The sequence below is a fragment of the Microplitis demolitor genome, chromosome 6 (genome assembly GCF_026212275.2).
Source record: "Microplitis demolitor isolate Queensland-Clemson2020A chromosome 6, iyMicDemo2.1a, whole genome shotgun sequence".
Classification (NCBI taxonomy): domain Eukaryota; kingdom Metazoa; phylum Arthropoda; class Insecta; order Hymenoptera; family Braconidae; genus Microplitis; species Microplitis demolitor.
Window position 1 is genome coordinate 16542439 of NC_068550.1, and position 18501 is coordinate 16560939.

Sequence of the window (18501 nt, forward strand, 5' to 3'; positions counted from 1 at the left end):
CTATTCATTTGGGTCAGTCTCACTATACCTGCGACCCTTGGGTTTGTAGCCTACGACTGTGGAACACCCTTTACCAACATCACGACACTATCTCTCTTAGACATAAAAGACTGCCGACTACCTCCACCCAAACCTGAAATTCGAGAGACCAGAGTTCAATTATTACAAACTACCGAGTTTTCATCTATTAAAGTCATCCAATGCAAACTTGAAGTTCGAAGAATTGTCCGATATTGCGGGGACCTCAACTTCATGTTTGGAGTATCGAACGGGGATGTAGAATACATTCATAAGATCACTCACGAACAATGCAAAATGATCCATGAATCAGGAAATTTTCATTTTCATGGCACACACTCAGAACTAAAAAGTAATTCATCCGTCATACGGCCAATTACGTTTCAAGGTTCTTATTCCACAAATGGAGTTTGCCAAAGGGGATGGTATTCAGATGCATGGGGATCATGGAGCAAAGTTACTGTCACTGGTTATATCAAGTTTACAATTCAAGATTATCAAACATCAGTTAGTCTTGACAAAAATCAAATTATCTTGCGATCTGGAGTAAGATGTAAATATCAGTCAGGTAAATGCATGGATATTGACGGAGGGAATACCTTTTGGAACTTACTACCTGAGGATTATTGTAACTCACACCGCTTTGGTATATTGTACGAAGGAATAGCAAGTAAGGCTAAAGGCCATACCCAAGTATCCGAAGAATTGTATACTGTAAACACCGACGGAGTGACCTTCGCGCTAACGACAAAAGGGTTTTTCTCAACCTGTGGCGCTAAACTCATTAAAACAATACATCCAAAATTATACATACTTGACTTCGAGATGAGTGAATTCTTTACCCGAAGCCGAAGAATAGAACCACATAACATGGATCTCTTTACTTATGTCAATGCCAAGTTCGTCTACTTTGAGCAACATCTCAAGTCAGAATTAATAGTGCTCTATAATAATATCATTGAACAAGAATGTGAAATAGAAAAGAAAGTACTTCAAAACGCCTTAACAATAGCCTCAATTGCTCCAGACGAGTTCGCATATCAATTCATGAAAGGACCGGGATACATCGCTCATGTTGCAGGAGAAGTCATAAGAATCGCTAAATGTATCGCCGTAGAAGTTAAGAGAAGAGACACTGACGCATGCTATCAAGAACTCCCTGTTTCTCGAGGCAACGACTCATATTTCATATTACCTCGAACGCACATAATAGTTCAAACAGGTACTCAGATAGATTGTAACCCTCTACTTGCACCGATGTACAGACTCGAAGACCAATGGTATGAATTAAACCCAAAACTATCCATAGTTGTGCAGCCAGAAACATTGGTCGCTCAAACAAATCATACCTGGGTATATACCACTGCAAAGGGACTAGCCACAGGAGGTATCTACTCAGATAGTGATCTTGAAAATCTTAAAAATCACATGATGTTCCCTGTAGAACGGTCAGCTGTTTTAAATACAATAGCACGTGACGCGACAGGCAAATACATTGCAGACAAAACAATAAAAATTAATCAAATACTTGACGAAGAAATTATCATGAACACACTAACCAAAGCATGGGGTAAGGTTTATAGTTTCTTCAACACTGTTGGGACTTTCAGTGTGACAATGTTTGGTGTCTATATTACTTTTAAAACTATTAAATTTGCTATTGATACGTTGGTACACGGTTACGCTATACATTCTGTCTATGGTTGGAGTATATGGATAATCGGAGCCTTTTGGGACTCAATTACCAGCCTGTTATTACATTTACGCCCGAAGATACCTGAAGGAACGCAATCTGAAAGAGACGCAGAAACTCAAAACCTAACACGACCCACCGAGCATAATGAAGTCATTTATGACGTACCCAACAACTATCAGAATATCAATACCAACACACCTAATTAAATTTAAAATCGACACCCCTTTTCTTTCAATTACATAATTTTGTTTAGGGGGGGGAGGAAGAAGAGAAGAAAAGAGACGACCAAACAAGTAACATGGACGAAAACGGACTAATGACATGGGTCATTGCACTCACCATAGCCTTTCTACCTGGATCAGCTGCTACAAAACACAACATTAAGACCTTAAATCTCAATACTGGACTGTATTACGAGCTACTAAAGGAAATTCGATGGATAGAAACTGACTGGAAACTCACAACCATAATAAATATGGACGAATTCACAGAAACCAAACCTTCCATCGAAGAGCTAGGTATCGACCAACTTTGGACCCGCTGTAAAAAGGTCATCGATCCCGAGATTTGCAACTCTCACATAAAAATTGAAGATTATAAGCAACTTAGCTTTGACATTGACTCTACTCACATAGAAGTACTCGAAACCGCTGGAATGTTGAACAGTCAAATAGGTGATATACAACCACCCCTACCTGCTGCTGAAGAATCTTTAATAAAATATTATATTAAAAAAATCGAAAATTTCAATTTTCAAAAGTCTAAAGATCCCGAAGGAATCTTGAACGAGACTCTCATCTTAGAGAATCACGTTCAGCTAATAAACACGAGATATTACAACAGCCTACAGAACACCAAGGCAGGTATACTCAGCTCCTTAGGTCTAGCAGCACGGTTAAAACAAATAGAGCCTCTCGAAGACCCAGTGCATAAGATTGTTACGAATAGCGAATACATAGAGGTGTTAAACTTTTGGAGTGTATTTACTCACTCAGTTTTCACAGACTACCTGGACAACTTGAAAGCCATAAAAAGGGGACTACAAGCTACACAAGCCGGATAACCTTTTACAAACATGTTTGAACCAAGAAAAATTTATACAGCCACGAAGGAAATGTTAAAACATCGTAATACCTTAACCCTCCCTACACAATCAGAAAGAGTTAACATAAAAGAACTTTCTACGATTTCCAAAACCAAAATACAGACTCTAGGTAACAGACTTATAATCACCTCGGAAATTCCAATTCTCGGATCCAAACCTTATTATGCATTTAAACTACACCCATATCCAGTACGACAGACTTTTGGTAACAATACAGACGGATCAGCCTTCATACAACCACGAACAGACCATTTGATAATCTCCGAAGATAAGAACTGGTACAACCTCGTTACTAATACAGACCTAGAATCCTGTTATAACTTGGAGAAGTTATACATTTGCACATCGAGATACCCGCTCTACGAAGCAAGTATTGAACCACCTTGTGAGATGTCACTCTTCCTAAAGACAACATATCAACCATTCTACAATTGCGACATCAGGATAAGTAGAACTTACAATCCCTATTGGAAAGCACTGACCACTTCATCTGGATGGCTTTATTCATTACCTACCGAAGAACCCCTCCAAATTTCCTGTAAAGGACAACCGACGATTCATTCTAGACTTTCCGGAACCGGGATAATTAATTTATCTCCGGGTTGCGCAGTAAGAACAAATTACATTAAAATCACCGGACATTATGGTGTTGAAACGCCCCAAATATTTGACAGTTCTCCTAAGGTGAAATTAAACATTGGAAATCTTATACCTGAAGTTCAAACCTTTCTACCACTACAAAAGAATCTCAACAACCCAGGTAACAACGCTTACATTTCGGCTAACATAGGACAACTATCATATGACTATACACTCTCCAGTATCACGAGAGAGATACAAAATACTCAAAATTTGTCAACAACACGAGTTGACCATTCCTATATCTTATATGGACTATTTGCCGCGTTAGCCATCACAACTACTTACCTTTTCATCGCCATGTGTTTGTATGTCAAGAAGAGACTGTATACGAAATACACACCTATAGAAGGAGAAGAGCTACAAACAATCATACCTGAGACAACTTACTCGATACCAATCACCTTTAAACATTACAATCAACCTGACGAAGTGATTTACGATACCCCTAGATCGCAGAGAAAGAAAAGACACAACGAAATACCTATACAAGGGAAAGAACGGGTTACGACACCAACCCTCCATAGACCAACTACGCGCCAACCATTACCTACAAAATTATAACCAATAAAGTAAAAAAAAAAAAAAAAAAAAAAAAAAAAATAATAATAATAATAATAATAATAATAATAATAATAATAACAATAATAATAATAATAATAAAAATAATAATAATCACCTTAGGATAGTAAAATAAAATGGAAAAGGGAAGGTATTATCTATATAATAATAAAAATTTTGATTTCTGATTATAATTTATTTACTAAAACAAAAGGGAAGAAAAAAAAAAATGGGGTAAAATACAAATTAAAAATAATAATAATAATAAAAAAAAAAAAAAAAAAAAATATATATATATATATATATATATATATATATATAAATAAACATATATACATATTTTAAATAAATAAATCCCTCAATCATGAGAGAACTGAAGACCGTCTTCCTGCCGGTACCGCTCCACGAAAGTCATCACCAGCTGGACCACCCTCGCCGGGGCCTCTGCCAAAATCTCCTGCAAATCCATCCTGTCCATGAGACAGAATTGCTGAAACAAAAATTTTTTTTTTGGGGTTAAAATCAAGTTTTTTTTTTATTTAAATAAATGTATTTTGAGTAAAACTTACTAGGAGGAAGGAAATGTCCGTCCTTTGACCTCTATCCCGCCAGGGCAAAACGTGGTAGGCCCACTCGGTCTCTTCTGGAGCCAGGGGATGCAGCAACACCAGCACCGGGTCCAAGAAAGGCAAAGCCGTAAACGGGTCGTCACTCACCCACTCTAGCCGGATGAACTCTAGGCCAAGCAACTCGAGACCCTCGAGTTCAGTTGCAGCACGACGAAACTCATCCGTCGCCCGCTGTTCCTCAACCCTTAGGTCCATCACCGCCTGGCACCATGTCACCCCTGGTAGTGTAATTTGAGGGGGGCGCTGATCCTCCATAATCCTCCCTGAGTTGCCACGATCCTCAGGATTCTCAGGAGACCGCGGGGAATCCAGGCCAAAGTCACGGGGAATACGATGGCCAGCCCAATCAACACAGAACCCATATCTTTCACTACATACGGAGGCTGTTCTCGACGAGGCTGTCTCGTCTCCACTGCTGGAAACGCCGTCGTATTCAACCGCGTCCACCCAGTCCACAGTTGACCCCTGATATACTGACCTGAAGCCCGAGTCGTCAGAAGATTCGGAATCGACGAAGCCCACCTCATCATCATCCTCCGACCCGGAAGACAGATCATCGTCGTCCGCAGCAACTGCCATCCCCTCACCACCATCAACATCCTCTTGTTCACTCGATTCTTCTTCTTCACTCACATCCTCTTCACTCACATCCTCTTCACTCGAATCTTCTTCACTTCCATCACTATCTTCATCTCCCTCACTACCCTCCTCGACCTCTTCCTCACTTCCTATCGCACCCTCGTTGACCTCCATCGGTAGTGGAGGAGTCTCAACACCTTCACTGCGCTCAACCTGGGGAGGTAGGGTCTCATCGACCACTGTCTCAGCATACGACCAGTCCCGTTCACCATCATCAGGGCGAACTCTCTCCTCTTCGCCATCAGACACTAGATCAACTACCACTGGTACATCACCATCACCAAGAGCGAAGCGTTCCATATTTTGAGCAAATTGGAGAACTGTTCACCACAAAGATTTGGAGAGAACTGTGCGACCAGAAGAACTTCGACAATCCACCTAGACTTCATCTACCACCCCCAAGTGAGGAAATGAAAAAAAAAACGGGTAAAAACCCCACCAACAGGAAATTGTCAACGAATCCATCCTAAGAAGGACAATTTTTTTTTATATATAATTTTAGAAGTTATCTCTTTTAACCGTAAAATATTAATTTTAACCCTGGCGCATCGAGCAACACGGCTCTACCCAAGGACGGTAGCCCTTGCCGTATTGCTTGAACTCGTCAGGTATAAAAATCACTTACTTAGTACATACAACTATATGAAAAGGTATATATGTATATGTATATATGTATATATATATATATATATATATATATATATGTATATATATGTATATATATGTATATATATATATATGCGTAAATATACACTTTACTATTGATAATCACAAATGATAAACCTAACACTATTTTAAGCTTAGACTAAGGGAAAGGATCAGTTCAAGTAAGCAATAAAATACTATTAAATTGTAAAACTTTATTTGAGATTACACAAATTCAATCTAGCCTTACAATGGTTCCTTTCTCCAACCACCTACCCGAGGCCAAACGACACCCGTCAACCAACGTCAAGGGATCACCTGACGCAATTAGCGATGAAGGTGGTAATCCCGGATCACGTGGAAACAATAGATCCAACTCTGGACCGGAATATTGACGAAAATCATTTTCTAATTGGTCCAATCGTCTCTCTCTCACCCTTGAATACAATGGCGAAAGGTCGAAGGATGTTGCAGGGGCCGCCAGAGATAATATATATCTCGCCTCATCTTCGTTTAACTGCAGGAACCACTAGAAAAGAAAAATACATATTTTTCTTAAAAGGTACGAAAAGAATCTAAGTGCAACAAGTAAACATCTTTTTCTTTAAAAGCTTACCTCAAGGAAGGTTAACGGTTTACCGTTAACTATCGGCCTGACATCCGGAGCAGCAAAAACGACCCACTCCACATCCTCGTAAGAAATCAGAGAGAAACAGTGGAAGATTGGATCCTCCACTGTCACCCACACGTCAAAATTTTCAATGACCGCAACATCGACTGGAGTGAAGCTCATCTTGAGGAATGGTTCGGATAACTCAAAAAAAAAACTGATGCTACTGGTATCACTGGTCGCCTTTTTATATACAGAATACCAAGATGGCGACTCAAAGAGACGAAACACCCCCACACCGAATGATCACCAATCAATATCAAGAATCACATTTTAGAAAGAATCACCTCATCAGATTGGCCTTCCCAGTCTCATCCCTTAGCCTATACAACTTTCAACCACTCGAGAGATCATTTACCATAGACCATAGAAAACCTTTTCCTATCTTTGATCTTTATTACTAACGACCTGCAAAGACACTCCTTGAACTGATCTTAACTTTAAGGATATATTTAAACTAACGTATAAATTATAAGTCCTCAGGGACGATGACTAGTTTTAGCTGGGGAGGTGTCACGGCTGATACGTTCAACTCGTATCCTTACAAGTCGTAAAAATATAAAAGAATTTTTTTTTATTTTATATATATATATATATAATTTTTCTCTCTTGAGAAGAATAAGTACATGAGAAACCTATTTTTCTCAAGAACTATGGCGACATAGTCAGAAACAGTGAGACACAGGCAGCAACACAAAACGATGCGTTCCGAATAGACCTTCAGTCCTGTTTTTTTTATATATATAATAATTAACAGAGTGAACATCAGTAGTGTAGATCGCATAACGGTTCACCCTATACGTGAGAACCCAAAAACCTCATGCACTTAGACCTTTTTTTTTATGACGCCGACTTACTGACGCCAGAAAGTCGTACCGGACAAAAATACCTATTTGAGCGTTGTTAACGCTTTACAATTAAGTCGTATTGTACTAATGGACCACGCGTATTTTATATCTTCTCTTTCTGGAAATTTCATCATTTTTACTTAATGTACTTTTGAAATTTATGTATCCGTTCCCATTTAACTAATCTAAGCATAGAAGCGGTGATATTCTTTGATTTTTCATCTTAAAATTATAGACCACCCAACTCATGCGCACCTGCATGTGATTCTTGGAAATTAGAGAAAGCTAATAGAAACCTCCAAATTTATGGTTTCCTACACGGGCATGCTCAGCGACAGAGTGGCGCCAGCCTACTTAATAGTCAAAATCTGTTTCCCAGGGATCACACGTGTGCATGGGCCTAGAACTTTCGAGCGAGTCCGCGTCCTCTCATGTGGGAGACTGGTTACCACCACTTTTCATATGCGAGGATCATATAAAAAGACCATGGACTTTAGCTCATCAGTTCTTTTGGGAATCAAACTCTGAACCTTACCGAACTCCGGACACTTGACGGTGTTCGTGGCTAGAGGATTGATATCCCGATTGAGCATTCGGTCACATGAGCCCAGATCATTGGATCGGTCCTTGATCGTCGTAAGCACTCGTATAATCGGTATATTATTTTCTACTAGCTTCAGAAGCATAATCAACGCGATATTAGCGTATAGCATCCGATCACGTGAGCTCAGATCGTACGATTGGTCCTTGATCGTTGTAAGTCGTGAACTAATATCAACCGTTTAGCACCGGTACAGCATTGATTATCTTCATCTTATTATAATCCATTTAATTTCATTCATTTTATTATACCACGAGAAACGTGGAGAATCAAAGAATATTTTACCGCGAAAAGGCGAAGATTTTGAATAATATTGAGAAATATTTTTTTTCCGCGAAAAATACGCGAAGATTTTATAAATTTATATTACCGCGAAGACGCGAAGAATTTGAATACATTGAAATTATTTTACCGCGAAAAGCGCGAAGACTTTCATTTTAATTTAACCTACAGAGATTTAAAAACGCATAACCATTGAAGCTTCTACAACAAGGTAGACTAAATAAATAAATAATTCGATAAATTTAAAATCACATTAATTGACCGCGAGAACGCGTCGTGAATAAGTGTCCTGTGTAACTGCTGACAGTCTTGACACCTCACCAAAACCTGTTTAGGGTAAGTTTTTGAATATTGTAACCATTGTTTGGTATTTTTATTTTTATATACTCTGAAATAATTGTAACCCATATGCATGAAACATTTGCTTTTATATTTACTATTCTTAATATTGCCATTTGTAACCCCTTTTGTATTTTGAGAATATTGAGTCATTTAATAAATAAATACTCGTTAACATAAAACATTTGAAAAACATTATTTATCAGACAATTTTACTTTAACAACGAGATAATAGCTTCACGAGGCTTTTCGGCAACCCACCTTCCTTTATCCCTTATTTTACTACCTGTCTAGCCGCTCAGACCGATAGTTCACAGTAGGGGGTACACAATCTTACGTTTACCGCTCGACGTTTGATTGTGAAATTAGATCAGTCACATAATAAATTGGAAATCGTTTGGGGTTTTATCAATATTGTCTTCAACAATATTGTGTGGGCGCGAATTAAATATAAAATAGAATAAACTGAGCATTTGGTCACGTGAGCCCAGGTCATAGGATCGGTCCTTGATCAATGTAAGTACCTTTTTATTCACTATACTTTATACGAATATCGTACCTACGCCCATCACGATCTCCAATCGTGACAAGTGCAACACTGATAATAGATCTCGTTGTATATTAAATAAGCATCAAACTCCACTTTACCTTTGTCTTCGAAAACATATAACGTATATCTACCGAATTTTCGCGACGGAGACGCGAAATCCCTCAATATAGCGTATGAGGTCGCCCACGCGTGATAATAATAATTATAATAAATAATAATAAACAATATTAAATACTGAGATCCAATTAAAATAACATAATAAATTTAAATATTTATCAGAATATAAATAATAATTAAATGTCGTGCCTGGACCAGCTCCTCAGGCTAGGTTAGTGCACGCAGGTGCCAGACCGTTTATCCTAAAACGGACATAATTTAATTCAGGGGAAAATCTGCGAGGGAAAATCCGAGCAAGTGACTCACGACAAAGCGGACAAACGATTGAGAAAAATAACATGAATAATAACAAAAAAAAAATAGTAAATATATAATAAATAGTTATATTACAAATAATAAATAAGTTCAGAAAAATGAAATAAAGCAGTAGGAAAAGATCCAGGAAAATAAATATTAAATTTTCCCCGACAGCTGTTGGTTTCCGAATTTTAATTTCTTTAAACAATATAACATTCAATTATATTTTGCACAATATTTAATTTCAGGTAAACTTCGAACAATAATAACACTCGGTGATTATAAAAAAAAAAAAAAATGACATTACATAAACTCAACCCAAAATAAATATACTTTAATTTAATCAACAATATTAATTTTAATATTAAATAAAAAAAACCAATTATTTCATCTGAATGTATCCAATATAATAAATAATAATAGTCTTATTTTATTTACTCTCTCAGCACTCGTGAGAGGGAGAAAGACACGGAGTTTATCTTCACTCACACTCAAAATGATAAATTCCTGGGTATGAAACAAATTTATACATTTAAAATAAAAGGTTAAATTATAATTTTAGTATAGCAATCTCATTAATAATTTTTACCGCTGGGGTACATAAATAATAAATCATAGAATATAAAGTTACTTAACTATTTTAAATAATAATAAACATAAATAATAATTGATAATATCGTACAGATATTTTAAATAAAAATAATAATTATAATAATTCGGGAATTTCATTCGAGTGCTGACATCAGTGCTTGAGGAATTTATTCAAGCACTGTATGCGCTCTATAGCTATATATACTATACGTGTATATATAGGTATACCGGCAACGCTTTTCCAACGCTGCATTCAACTCATATATATATATATATATATATATATATATATTTGCGCAATAATATCAGAACAAATCTACCAATAATTAATGATAATAATAATTAATGATAATTATAAAGAATAGAAATCATGTATCATCCAGTATCAATTATTTATTAATTATTTTTCCCTCGCCGCGGCGACCAACAACTACCGGGGGAGGTTATCACGTGAGAAAATATGCCGTGAAAGAAATTCAAAGTACTTACTCAAATTTTCTCCAATGACTCAAGAAAAAAATAAAAATTGAAATAAAAGCCAATTAAATTCTCCCGGTGAATCTACTTGAATATTTATCTTTAGCTTTATCAATCACTGATCAATTCATAATTCCGAATAATAATGTTTAGCGTCTATCCACGATGCTAGTCCGTATCTTTCTGAATTAATTATCTCAACCTCCACCTGTTGGTCGTCGCGCACATGGCACCACCGTCGCCCTTAATTTCTATCATAATTATTTCTATTAGCCCTGGGCCTAGTTATAGATTAAAAATATAAAATATAAAAACAATTCCTGGACATCTGAATGATACATAATTAATTAATTAAATATATGAACTATTTATATGTAACTTATTTCTATTTTTATTGTACCCGGTAACTGAAATAATAACTATTTAAAACTTATTAACTTGACATCGGAATTATTAGCCAAGGTATCGATTTACCGTTACCCGGCGATCAATATTGTCAACTAACTGACATACTTAGTCGGATGACAAGTCTCAATCAAATAATACATTAAACAATCGTTGGGGCATAATGCTACGCTGGATTATGCATCCCGACTGTTCCAAAATCATAAATAAAAACTTAAATTATACAAAAAATCAGGTATTTGCATTTTTAAATTATAACTTAATATTCGTTCGCACATGTGCTCACTCTCACGCAGCGCGCATGCGCTAGCACCGTGCACGGACCGCTGTCTCTATCGGCGAAATGGTAGAATGCCCGCGTAACGGTTCAAATTCAAATATATAATTAAAATATTCAACTTATACCTAAATAAAATTTGAATAATTTGAATCGTTACGTGACAAACATTGTGCAGAGTTTTGCTATTTTTAACAGACAGTCTGTGTTTTGTAGTATTCTCGTACTCTGCCAATGCATTTTCGACATCCTCGTATCAAAAAAATATTTTTTTTTTAAATGGCTCTGACATTTTTTTAAGTTTGCAATTAATCGAACACTGGAGTTTGAGAAGAACGTTTCATTAATGCTTACAGTTGCAATAAAACAAGTCGAGTCCAAAAAACAAATGATAGTCGCAAGTTCTGACAAATTAAAGATGGCCGAAAACAGAAAAAACGTTCTGACATCTACCACTACAACCGCCAAGATTTGAATTTTTGAAAACCTACAGATATCCTTGAAATCAAATTACAATCACTTGCTGACTACATAAAACTTTTCAAGTGAAATATTTACAATAAAGTATTGTTAGACGATTGATAATTCAATAAAACTGATAATGATAAAGACAAAATAACTACTTATATCACTCACCGTGCCGACCGTGTGAGGCTTTCCCTGGTCCGCTTTCATTGTAAATACGGAAACTGATTCTTAAGTATTTTTTTTTTAATTATAATCAATAGAATCAAATTCAATAACGTCATACGAGATTAACTATTGTTAACTAAAATTAATAATTACACTACAATGAATATTTAAATTGCTTACCGTGCCGCCCGTGTAATCCGGTTTGTAGATTTTAAATTTACACAATATTTAAAACTAGTCTCGCAATCTTTCTATTTTAGTTTGATTTGAAATTCTCAATTTCTGTTTTACTAATATTTTTTTACAGATTACTTTGGTTATCATCCGCTTCCAATAATTTTAGTTTTCCCTATTATAGCGACAGCTTTATTACTAGTTCCCTATGTCTAGTTTTTCGGCAAAACTGTACCGACCCAGGGGCCCTACTAGCTAAAAACCTCACTCTCTTTCTCTCCCATACCTAGCACTGCGGAACCGCGTGAGCATTACTTCACAGTACTAGGCACCCCCGCTGCTCTCGCAGCTACTCCGCCGTCTCTATTTCTTCCCCCTTCTTCTTCTTCAGGACCTCTTTCACAAACACTGTCATCGTCCTATAATTGTCTGCCGTCGCCAACATCCAAGATATCACCAGGTCAGCGACATTTGGCACTTCTTTCTCGTTCTGAAAACGTAGCCGTATTTCAGATCAACGCCGACAGAAAAAGAAAGTGTGCTCGGCAGAATCGACAACGTTCGGACAGTATTGGCAATAAGGATCGGTTCGGATCCCCATGCGATACAAGTACCTATTAAACTGTTCATGACCGGATAGAAATCGGGTGAGATAGTAATCTACCCCCCCCCCCTTTCTTGTTATCCAATCACGGACTTGTTTAATGAGCCTGAATGTCCAACGTCCCGTTTCCGCAAATTCCCATCCTTCTTGCCAGAGTTTCAGGGTCTCCTCGCGTTCTCGAGCCTTTACACTCTCCAACGGTTCTTCCCCAGCCCTACGGGCATCCCAGATGCGCTTTCTCTCGAACTCCAAAAGGTCGATCGGAATCACACCCGCGATGACCATAACGGCTGATTCCGAAACCGTACGGTAAGAGTAAGCTACCCTCAGCGCGCCTCTTCGTTGCACGGATGCCAGTTGTCGACGATAACTTTCTACTTTGAGTGACTCACACCAGATTTCTGCTCCGTAGAGCATTATCGAGTGTGAGACGCTCATGAGAACTCGTCTACGGCTGCTTCTCGGTCCTCTGACGTTAGGCATTAACCGAGAAAGGCTTGCTACCAACGTCGTCGCTTTTGTAGCCGCACCTACAATTTGATCGCAAAACGTAAGTTTCGTATCGATCGTCACCCCGAGGTAATTCAAAGAGCTTCCACACTCGACGTGTTGATCCACGACGAGAGCTCGGAAAGGACTCGGAAACCACCTCTGGGCTGTGAGTACTATAACCTCCGTTTTCGCCTTAGCTAATGCCATACAATGGCCATTTAGCCAGGTGTCCACTTTGGTCACGACCAGGCTTGCTAATCTTTGTGCACTCTCGTAAGAGGGCGCAAGCATTAACGCTGCCACATCGTCAGCAAACCCCTCCAGTATCACCTTGCTCGGTAGATCTAGACGTAGAAGAGCATCGTGAAGAATGATCCAGAGTTCTGGTCCTAAGACCGAACCCTGAGCCACTCCCCTAGTCAGCTTCTTCATCATCTCGCCAAAAGTAGTCTCATAGATCAAGAAACGATTACGTAAGTAATCATCTATGATCCGAATGAGATACTCGGACATACCTAATTTCTGAAGCGCCCTCATTATGTCAGGCCATCGTGCCGAATTAAATGCGTTCTTGACATCGAATGTCATCATAATGCATACTGGACGGGAACGATGGTTTCCCGTCCAAGCTCTTTTGGCAAATGAAAGCGCTTCAGAAATAGCACTGATTGTGCAGCGACCAAGCCGAAAACCATGTTGGTTTTCCGCTAAGCCACCGGCATTCGCCATTTCGATTTTCAGTCGATTTCGAATTAACGACTCGAAAATTTTTCCTGCAACGTCCAGCATGCAAAGTGGCTTGTAGGACGAAGGAGTGTAGGGCGGACCCTTTCCTGTGTCTAACAGGACTAACCTTTGCAGCCTCTGTCGCGCAGGGAAAACTCCAGCCGAAATACATGAGTTGTAAGTACTCAGTAGCAGTTCTTCATGCTGAGGGACAAGAGCCTTATAGACCTCAACGGGGATACCATCGGGGCCCGGGGCCCTGCCTCCCTTGAGACCTCTTACAACTCGGCGTAGTTCAGCTGCCGAGAAAAGCGGACACTCGTCATCGGGTATAGTCCAAACAGGACTGTCCCGATCTTCACGCTCCAGAAACAGGACATTAATTATCTCCTGCATTGCATCAGGATCCATAGGAGATACTGGACTGCGACCTATGAATTTTCGAGTAACAATCTGGTAGCCGAGGCCCCATAGATCATTATCTACTTCTTCGCAGACCGCCTTTCAGCATATTCCTTTGCTTTCCTTGATCGCCATGACCAGTCGCTTCTTCGCCGCCTTATACTCTTCCTTCTTCTGCTGCCCAGTATCACGCTTTCGCGCCCTGAGTGTTTGCCTCCGAAGACGCAAACACTCAGCCCTGAGCAGCGCGATCTCATCAGTCCACCAGTAAGCTGGCTTCCTGTGTGAGCTTGCGGAACGTCGAGGCATAGCAGCGTCGCAGCCTGAGACGAGAGCCTTCATCGTACGGTCAACAATCATCTTCACATCTTCACGCGTTTCAGCAGGCAGAGGTAGAAAAGCCTCGACGCTGTCAGAGACCGCTTTTTGTAAAGCACCCTCATCCAGCCCCGAAACCTTCCAACCCACCCGCTTCATGGAACGCTGGTACACTATCACAGGGTTTCCTCGTAGATCGTGCACCGTATACGAGATGCATTGGTGATCGCTGGCCGTAAACTCCTCAAGAACGGCCCAGTCCGAGATCACAGCAGCTATCCGTTGAGTAGCAAACGTAAGATCTACAATAGACCCATGTGTACCAACTCTCCGGAAAGTTGCTGTGTTTCCCTTGTTCATAATAAGAAGATCAAAACTTGCCATCATGTCCAAGAGCTCAGACCGATGCGTGTCAGTCCATTCCATCCCCCAATCGGTAGATTTCGCATTGAAATCACCACCTACCACGACTTCTTCCTCAAGATTGCGAATGACTCTTTCGAGTTCATTCACTCTCCTTCGAAAGGCCGCAATAGGCTCATTGAGTGTGAAATAGCACGACACAAAGGTCCTGGTCCCGCCGGTCCACCGTCCATGGCTGCTTTTTCCTTTTTCCTTTTTTTCCTCTTCTTTTTCCTCCCCTCTACAACGGTGAAAGGAGCACCGATAGTCTTCCGATCTCCCTCCACCGTCTCCGTTCTCTTCTTCTTCTCCCATCCTGCCTCCTCAGGAGACGATAACGGGCGCTTCCCAGTCGAGGCCTCATTTCCGAGGGCCGTTACTTCCGAGTAAGAATGACCGACCAGCTCTTGAGGCCCTTTAGGTGGGCTAGACGGCTCATCGTCTTTCCTCGGTGGTACCCTCTTCTTCTTTCTCGGCGTTTTCTTCTGAGCTGCCTCTTAGTAATAGTAATAGTAATAGTAATAGTAATAGTAATAGTAATAGTAATAGTAAAATAGTAATAGTTGTTTTTTTTAGAGGGGTTGAAAAATCTTCAAAAGACACCGAGGAAGTTTGAAGATAGATGTTCGGTAGTGTGGGATTTTTAACCACTACAGACAATCCACCTCTATCATACCCTCCCAAGGGAGAGTGGCCAGACCGGAAACCGCTTTCGCATTACTTGTCTGGCCCTTGATGCGCACATTAGCGCTCAGCTATTGTTTGTTTTGGGAGAGCTCCTCCTTTTTCTTCTCCGTTATGACCCTTTCCGTTTAGGTCATCATTGCCCTCCAGGCATTTTCAGAGCTCACCATGCTGCTGACTATCGTGTCTGGGGTTGGTACGTTGTCGAAAACGTTCCAGGCTTCAGACCTCAGCGTAGACCAGCGCTGGCACTGGAAAAATGTGTGCTCAGCGTTATCTTCTGCTGATATACAATATGTACAGTTTGGGCTATTTCTAAGACCCATTCGACACATGTATTCCTCAAACTGCCCGTGCCCAGTCAGGAATTGGGTAAGGTAGTAGTTGAGTTCATCGTGGTTACACTTCAGCCATTCTTCTAGGTTGCTGATCAATCTCGCAGTCCATCTTCCTTGCTCAACGCACTGCCATCTTTATGCCCATTCTTCTATTGTATGTGCCTTTTCGGCTTTAATTATATTGCTGTTAAGAGTCCCAGCTTGTCGATGGTGATGTAGCCGTTTCCTTTCTTGTGCCATCAGATCTATCAGTGTTGCTCGAGCGAGAACGAGAATGGCAGCTTTAGAAACTGTTCGATAGCTGCAGGCAACTCGTAGTGCTGCTCTTCTTTGTACCGATGAGAGTTTTTGCCTGAATCTCTTATATCTCAGTTGATCTGCCCATACTTCCGAGCCGTACAGCGAAATGGAGTGTACGACGCTCAGGAGCACTCGGCGCTTAGCGTATCTTGGACCGGCTGTGTTCAGCATTAGACGCGAAATGTTAGCTACGGTTTTTCCAACTTTCTCCGCGGTCTGGCACAGATGTTTCCAGAAGGTCAATTTTCCGTCAAGCTCGACACCTAGGTATCGGATTGACTGTCTTGCTTCTATATCAACACCCTCGATGTTCATTGAGAAGGGGCACTCAAACCAACGCTTCCGTGTGAGCACCAACATTTCCGTCTTGTTTTTTGCTAACTGCAACCCATGGCTTTTCAGCCATCTTTGAACGGTACCAACTAGTGTGCTGATACGCTTGCGCGCTTTATCTACACTCCTCGCGATCACTAGCCCAGCAAGATTGTCGGCGTAGCCCACAAGTTTGATGTCTTCTGTGAACTCTGTCCGCAACAAATCATCGTATCTGATGTTCGAATAATCTGGACCTGAGACACTACCTTGTAGGACACCTGCCGTTATATTCGCCATTCGGGTACCGTTTGTTGTGTAGTACTCAAGAGCCCTTTCTCTAAAATAGTCATCCAACATGTTCCACATGTATTCTTCGACTTAGAAGTCTCTTTGAAGAGAATCCAGTATGTCGACCAAGGAAATGGAGTTAAAGGACATCAAACGTGATAAGAATACATACTCTCCGGGATCTGTGATTGCCTGACCAGGCACTTTTCACAATCTCAAGTACTTGCTCAATCGCAGTGATCGTTGAATGCCGTTTCCACAAGCCGTGCTGGTTTGGTGAAAGGCCGCCTACTTTCTCCACTGTAGTCGCTAGTCGGTCCTTCAGAAGCTTTTCCAGCAGTTTGCCAGTCACATTCAGCATACACAGCGGTCGGTACGACGATGAGGTGATTGGTGGGCCCTTACCTTTGTCGAGCAATACAAGACGCTGGTGTGAAGAGTGGAGTTTTCTTCGGTTTCTCAGACTTCCTAGGTTTTCTAGGCTCTCTTGGTGGGAGTAGTAGTAGTAGTAGTAGTAATAATAATAATAATAATAATAATAATAATAATAATAATAATAATAATAATAATAATAATAATAATAATAATAATAATAATAATAATAATAATAATAATAATAATAATAATAATAATAATAATAATAATAATAATAATAATAATAATAATAATAATAATAATAATAATAATAATAATAATAATAATAATAATAATAATAATAATAATAATAATAATAATAATAATAATAATAATAATAATAATAATAATAATAATAATAATAATAATAATAATAATAATAATAATAATAATAATAATAATAATAATAATAATAATAATAATAATAATAATAATAATAATAATAATAATAATAATAATAATAATAATAATAATAATAATAATAATAATAATAATAATAATAATAATAATAATAATAATAATAATAATAATAATAATAATAATAATAATAATAATAATAATAATAATAATAATAATAATAATAATAATAATAATAATAATAATAATAATAATAATAATAATAATAATAATAATAATAATAATAATAATAATAATAATAATAATAATAATAATAATAATAATAATAATAATAATAATAATAATAATAATAATAATAATAATAATAATAATAATAATAATAATAATAATAATAATAATAATAATAATAATAATAATAATAATAATAATAATAATAATAATAATAATAATAATAATAATAATAATAATAATAATAATAATAATAATAATAATAATAATAATAATAATAATAATAATAATAATAATAATAATAATAATAATAATAATAATAATAATAATAATAATAATAATAATAATAATAATAATAATAATAATAATAATAATAATAATAATAATAATAATAATAATAATAATAATAATAATAATAATAATAATAATAATAATAATAA